Source organism: Vicia villosa, linkage group LG1 (assembly GCF_029867415.1).
Source record: "Vicia villosa cultivar HV-30 ecotype Madison, WI linkage group LG1, Vvil1.0, whole genome shotgun sequence".
Classification (NCBI taxonomy): Eukaryota; Viridiplantae; Streptophyta; class Magnoliopsida; order Fabales; family Fabaceae; genus Vicia; species Vicia villosa.
The window spans coordinates 40,647,135-40,654,133 of NC_081180.1; the positions used below are offsets into that span (position 1 = coordinate 40,647,135).

General features: G+C 30.6%; 1 long non-coding RNA gene across 1 annotated transcript; it reads left to right on the forward strand.

The window, feature by feature from the left end:
* Positions 1 to 2,951: 2,951 nt before the first annotated feature.
* On the forward strand, positions 2,952 to 4,564 carry LOC131604772 (uncharacterized). The gene is made up of 4 exons (XR_009284645.1): positions 2,952 to 3,079; positions 3,447 to 3,511; positions 3,676 to 3,838; positions 4,509 to 4,564. It is a non-coding gene; the product is annotated as an uncharacterized LOC131604772 (long non-coding RNA).
* Positions 4,565 to 6,999: the final 2,435 nt, after the last annotated feature.

Sequence of the window (6,999 nt, forward strand, 5' to 3'; positions counted from 1 at the left end):
AGGGAAAGCTAGCCTTTGAGGAAAAGCCTAATACTTTGAGGAATTTGAACGAGGATTCATTTGAAATTGTGGATCTAAGTGTTTGCAGGAACAAATGGCTACAACGGTTAGATGATCTTGGTAGTTTTGATGATGACAACACCTAAGGTAAGATAACTTTCGATGTAGTCTTCACTGAACATCGCATGATGGTGTTTGATAAAAAAAATAATATGAAGCTTCATAAATTATAAGAGTCAAGTTCTTGATTAAGGGTCAAACCAATGATGTATCAAGCAAGGGAACTTGAAGATTCAAAGTTGTGAAAAAAAGGAAGTGTGAAAGCTCAACTGGTCCTAAACTTAACTCATGTCTGAGCGATCAGTTTAAGGTAAATATATAAGAGTAACCCTCGAGATATTAAGGCAACTTACTCACACACTTAAATATAAAGCCTCTCTTATTTGATAAAAGCACCTAAAAGCTTTTTATACGCATCATTAATTGATTATTGACTTAATTCATCAATTAGGATGACTATTTACACTAGTTAATTGATTAGTATATTATTAGTTTTAATCTTTTAACTTATTTGTAATGCCTCCAAATCGACTAAGGAAGTCTTTATTTGATTAATGATGGTGTAGTTCAAAAAACTTCCATATTTGACTTATCTAATCAATTAACAACTAAGGTTATCCTTATTCCATATACACCAGTTTTGAAATTAAAACTATACTATCTCATTTTCTACTATCTTCTTCTCTATTATATTATTCTTCACTAAAATTATCTTACTGCTAAGAGAGTGAAAAATACTTTAGAGAGTTTGGTTGTACTGATGTTGTGCTACATTTTTTCTTCTTCAATGGTGCAATTCTCTTGACCAATATTTTTTTTGGTTCTTGAGATTAGCATGTGAAACTCTCTGTTTGAATCTTGAGATCAGTCGATTAAAATCTCGGTTTGGTTAGAGAGCTTAACCTATTAAAAACTCACTTTAGTTTGGAGAACAACCTATATAAAATCTCCCTTTGGTTGTAAGAAGGTTTGTGTGCATACTCTTAAAAATCAAGACTTATTATTAGTAGAACATTCAAGAGAAAATTCTTAAGAACATGAGTAGCCAAGTGATAGGCCGAACTTATATATATATATATATATATATATATATATATATATATATATATATATATATATATATATATATATATATATATATATATATATATATATAAGGAGGGATATTCTTATTCCAAGAGTAAGTTATTAAGACTTACTCCTCATCATGACCATTGATTCTTTTAAATCTAATGGTTAAAATTAATAAGTAATTAACTGTGGAGAGAGAAAAGTAATACTCATTAATTTTAACCATTAGATTAAGAAGAATCAATGATCATGTTGAGGAGTAAATCTTGATAACTTACTCTTGGAGTAAGAATATCCCTCCTATATATATATATATATATATATATATATTGCAATCTCTCTAACTCTACCTTTTTACTTTCTGTCATTTATTTTTCTTTCCTCTTTAATTCATTCCTCTCATCCTTTCCCCCTACTTTAGCTCTGGTGGACTAATATAAATCGATTTTTAATATAGGATTTTTTAAAATATTTTGTATTTTTAAATATCACAATTCACCCATCTCTTGTGTTTTGAGTCACTTGGTCAACAAGTAGTATTAATGCAAGTCACACCAATATAAAGCCTAAATGCATGTCAAACACAATCTTACATCTAAATCATCAATTAACTTTCCCTTAAATAACTAGAAATTTACGGTGAGTTTCAAAGTTTGCTTCTGATAAAGATGTGCATACTTTGAATTTCATGCTAACAAGTGCTATGTGAAATCACAAGCGTCTAAGCAGATTCCTCTTGAAGATTTTCTAGATAGAAGTGGCTTGTACTGCTTCAACAACCTTTTCTTCAGCACTCACATGCAATATCTTCACTCCCAAGTTACACCCTCCGGACACTACTATAAGCAAAAAAAAATGTTTTAATTTTTGATCACTATTATAAGCAAAAGTCAATTATTACTAAATCAATTGATGCTGTAATTTCTAATATACCCTTATATTTTATTTTCCAACCACTACGCCAAAAATGACTTTTAGCAGCACCCCTAAGACAGCGCTTTTTCTTAAAAGCGCTGCCATAAGTATGAACTAAAAAACACGGAAATTGACTACAGGAAAAGCGCTGTGTAAAGTTGACCTACGAGAGCGCTTTTAAAAAGCGCTGGTAAAGGCCCCCTTTTGAGAGCGCTTTTTGAAAAGCGCTGGTAAAGGCCCCCCTTTTAGAAAACACTTTTTAAAATACGCTTACTAAAGGGGGCCTTTACCAGCGCTTTTCAAAAAGCGCTCTCATAGGCTATTTAAGTTTTATAAATAAAACAGAAAACCCAAATTTTTCTGGAAAAAAGAACGAGAGAAACATGCTTCATTCAGGTTCACTCTCATCTCTCAATCGACCTTCCTACTCGCGATTGAAGCAAATACGGTGGTTCTCATGAAGCAAAAGCACAACGATTATACCTTCATCCGCAACATAACCCTAAACCCCAATTAAGATTTGGTTGCCGATTCTGATGTTGTTCGACTTCGATACATCTTCTTCTCCGATCTGCTTTTCTCCGTCTATCTTTCTGCGATTCTGCTGTTGTTGTTCTGCGATTTGGTTGCCGGTTTGTTCAGGAGTTTGTAATTGGGAATCCGGGTGGGCTCTTGAAGTTTTGTTCGTCATTGTTTACGAGATTAGGGTTCTTGCTGAAAAGGTATGAACTTTTTTCTTCCTGTTTTGATTGAGACTCAAAATTGAAATTTGCACCTTTAGGGTTCTTGCTGCAATGGAAAAATCTAAAAATAAACCTTGTTGCAATGGGTTAATGTTGCATTCAGTTCGTGGCAGTGGATCATCACGTAAGCATAGGCAACAGAGCAGAGCAAGTTCTATAAATTTGTACAAGAAACCGAGTTACCTGCCAACAAGGTAAAGCTTTCATTGTATATTCGTTAGTTTTTCTACTAATGATGCAGAAACAATTGAAGACTGACAATGATGTTGAGCTCTATGCACTTGGAACGGGTAGAATTTTCTTTAATCTTTTAATTTCTCTTAATTTACAGATATAGATAGATTCTGATTAGGTTCAATAGGAAATTTATTTAACTTATAACAGTGAAGGTGTTCTTGATTATGTAGAGTGAGAAGAAGTAGAAAATTTAGATTAAAAAAAATCAATTTATAGATGCATGATCTGAGAAGTACACACTTAATTAATTTATAAAATCAATTTTGATTAAGTTCAATCGAACATTAACTCTCAAAACTGTAGGTATTGTGCATTTTTCATCTTTTATGTGATATGAGTTTCTTGAATTTAGAACAATAATATTTCAATATGTGATGTTAGAGATAGTCACATTTATTTTTTTTTTGAATTAAATCTCAGCTATTCCAACTATATAATAATCATGTCTGAGATTTTGAAGCGCAATGGATGGGCAATTCAGAAAAGTAAGATCATTTCTTTAATCATCTTTGAGATTACAATAGATCCACTCATAATTTTAAGCTTATTTAATTACTGGAACTAGTTTTCATGATACAGGTATAGTGGCATCCACTATTGAGGCTAAGCAAGCATTATTTTTATAATTGATTTCAATGTTTTCTTTCAGACATTGAGCAGCAAACCGCCTGGATCTACAAATGATTCGACTCTGCGTTATGAAAATACGGCAAAGAATCAGAGTGCTGGTTCAAGCAGAGATTTCCCACCATCTTAACCTCGAGAATCGTCTATTATTGATGATAACTTTACTCCCCCTCCACCTTCACTAGGTATGTTAATTAAGATCAGCTTACTAATTATCTTCACGTGAATTAAATTCGTTGAATGCTACTTTATTGAGCTTCAAAAGTGAAACTGAGATCTTAGATCCATTGTCCAACCAACATAAATGTCTATCATGGCTCTATATTTTGTTATATAACCTATAGTGAGGAGTATTAAACAATGAGAAAATAGTGAAACTTTAAAGGACCACCTGTACAATTTTGCATATACTTATAACAATTATGGAATAATATGATATTTAGCTTGAGCTTTGTTGTTTGACACATTTGAGTAATGAGGTCATGGGTGTTTAAAAAACCTTTACATATAAATCTAATAAACAAAATGCATACATTATGTCTTTCAATTGTTTACGGCAAAGAATCATGGGTGTTGGATTGTCAATTGTTTACCATTATTTAATACTTCTTTCTGCATCATTTGAAGATATGTGTTAATGATTTGGCATACCTTTTATTTATTAAGTTTCAATGATCATTTGCTAGTGTTGTTACTTACATCTAACTTGTATATTTGAGATTAATAAGTGACATGTTGTACATCTAACTTATATATTTAAATTTATAATTGATGAATATGTATTATACTCCTTTATTAATTTTATTTTTTTCTTCTTCTTATTCTTATATGTATACATGCGATGGACAATTGAAGATAAATTAGAAGTTGATTTGTGCATTGTTAGAAAGTCAATTATGGCCATCGAGGAGTCACGTTCGACTGGAGAGAACTAGTTTTCTTAGGGAGCAAATCAGTATATATATATATATATATATATATATATATATATATATATATATATATATATATATATATATATATATATATATATATATATATATATATATATATATATATATTTGTATTGTATTTTGTGTTTTGAGAATTTGATGTTTCACTAGTTTTCTTAGTAATGTTTTATTTGTATTTTGATAATAAATATATGCAATACTAATTCATAAAATGCTTCATATTAAATGTATTTTTTTTAATTTTTATTTGTTTAATATAATAAATGTATTTCTCAAAGCGTTGTCTAAGATAAAAAAAAAACATAAAAGAAAAAAAAAACGCAACCTACCAAAGCGCTTTTGGAAAAGCGCTCTAGTAGGGGGGTCTACCAGAGCGCTTTTTCCATAAAAAGCGCTCTTATAGGCTGCTACAAAAAGAAAAAAAAAACGCAACCTACCAAAGCGCTTTTGGAAAAGCGCTCTAGTAGGGGGGGTCTACCAGAGCGCTTTTTCCAGAAAAAGCGCTCTTATAGGGGGGGTCTACCAGAGCGCTTTTTCTGTAAAAAGCGCTCTTATAGGGGGTCTACCAGAGCGCTTTTAAAAGCGCTTTCGTAGCCTATGCCAGCGCTGGCTTTGGCAGCGCTTTAAAGCGCTGTTAAAGGCCAAAAAAAGCGCTTTTAAAAACCTTGCGTGTTGTAGTGAACACTTCATTAAATTTAATAAAGAGGACATTGTAGTAAATTTAATAAATATTTTGTATAAAATCTAAAAAATTAACTACACTTGAATTTCTTAATAATCGTGAAAACTAATTTTCTTCTTCTTATAAACGTGTCTCAAGGGTGTACATCATAAACCTTCCTTTGTTAATAACACTTCTACACTATATTGTGTTTCTAATAAAGTCTATTTATGGCATGTTAGATTAGATCATGCAAACACCAAGGCTATTCTTAATGTCTTTCAAATTCGTAAGATACAATACAAAAATAAAAATCTAGCAGATTTTTGTAATTCACGCTGTCTTGGTAATCTCATGGATTATATGCTTATTTTTCCTATACCAATTTCAATCATACTTTTGAAGTTGTTCTTACTGACCTATGTGAGCATTCTCCTCATCTTTCAAGTAATGGATACACTTACTATATAGTTTTTGCCGGTGCTTTTACCATGTATACCTGGTTGTATCTACTTAAAAACAATAGTGATTCTCTTAATGCTTTTAAGCTTTTCCATAAATATGTGACTACACATTTCATCAAAACAATCAAAATTGTTCAATCTAACTTTGGAGGAGAATTCAGGCCATTCACTTCTTATCTCAAGGATCTTGGCATCATTCATAAACTTACTTGTTCACATCCAGAATGGAACTATAGAGAAAAAGCACACATATAAGATGCGAGTGGGTGTACAAAGTTAAGAAAAACTCTGATGGAAACTTACTTGTTGTTAAGGACTTTCATATACAAGACATGGTAGTTATAGTTAGTTACAATAACTATAAAAAGTTAGTTAGCTTGTGTAAAAGTTAGTTAGAGTGAGCTACATTATATATACACTAAGCTCACTCACTTGTATAATTCAATCAATGAAAACCAAACATGCATGAAGATCATCCTATTCAATCTCTCTCATGCATGAAGATTAACTTCAATAGTATTTCACTTGTAGTAGTCTTAATTTTATTTGAACAACGCTCACTAATATTTAACCAATTCATTAATATTTAATAATTCGAACAAACTTTGTTGTCAATTTAAGAATTTGAACTGAATCCTAAACTACTCCCATGATAAATTTGTTAATAAAAACCTTTTTTACAGGTAAGATTCATTAATTAAATTTGTAATAATTAAATGTATATTTAATTTACAAGAATGCTAAACTTACACTGAATTGTGACACTACACCGTATAATATACGGTGTTTTTGCTTTGTTTAATATTTTATTAATTTTTTGAAATAAGAGCAAATACAGAATAGTGCTAAAGCAGCCACACAACTGCTACGGTGTAGGATACAGGTGTATCTTTTTAGTGTAAAAATAGCATGGCTCTTTAATTTTTTATTATTATTATTATTATTATTATTATTATTATTAATTATGAATGCATATAAATTTTTTTTTTAATTTTATTAAATCATTTAAGTTGTTAGCTGTACAAATACATCAGATGCATAGTGTATGTTGAAATCTTCAACACCTCATTTTTCTTTTTTAATGTGTGAATTTCAACTACTAAATTACTTAAAGAAATCATTTTTATATAATGCCTATCTCAAAAAAAAAAAAATCAATTTTGATTTTTATAAATTGTTAATTTTTAACTTCCCCCAAGCTAGGCCCCCACAAGCATCTTCAAGAAAAAGGAATCTTAATGGATACAAAGAATCGAATTTCAACACAA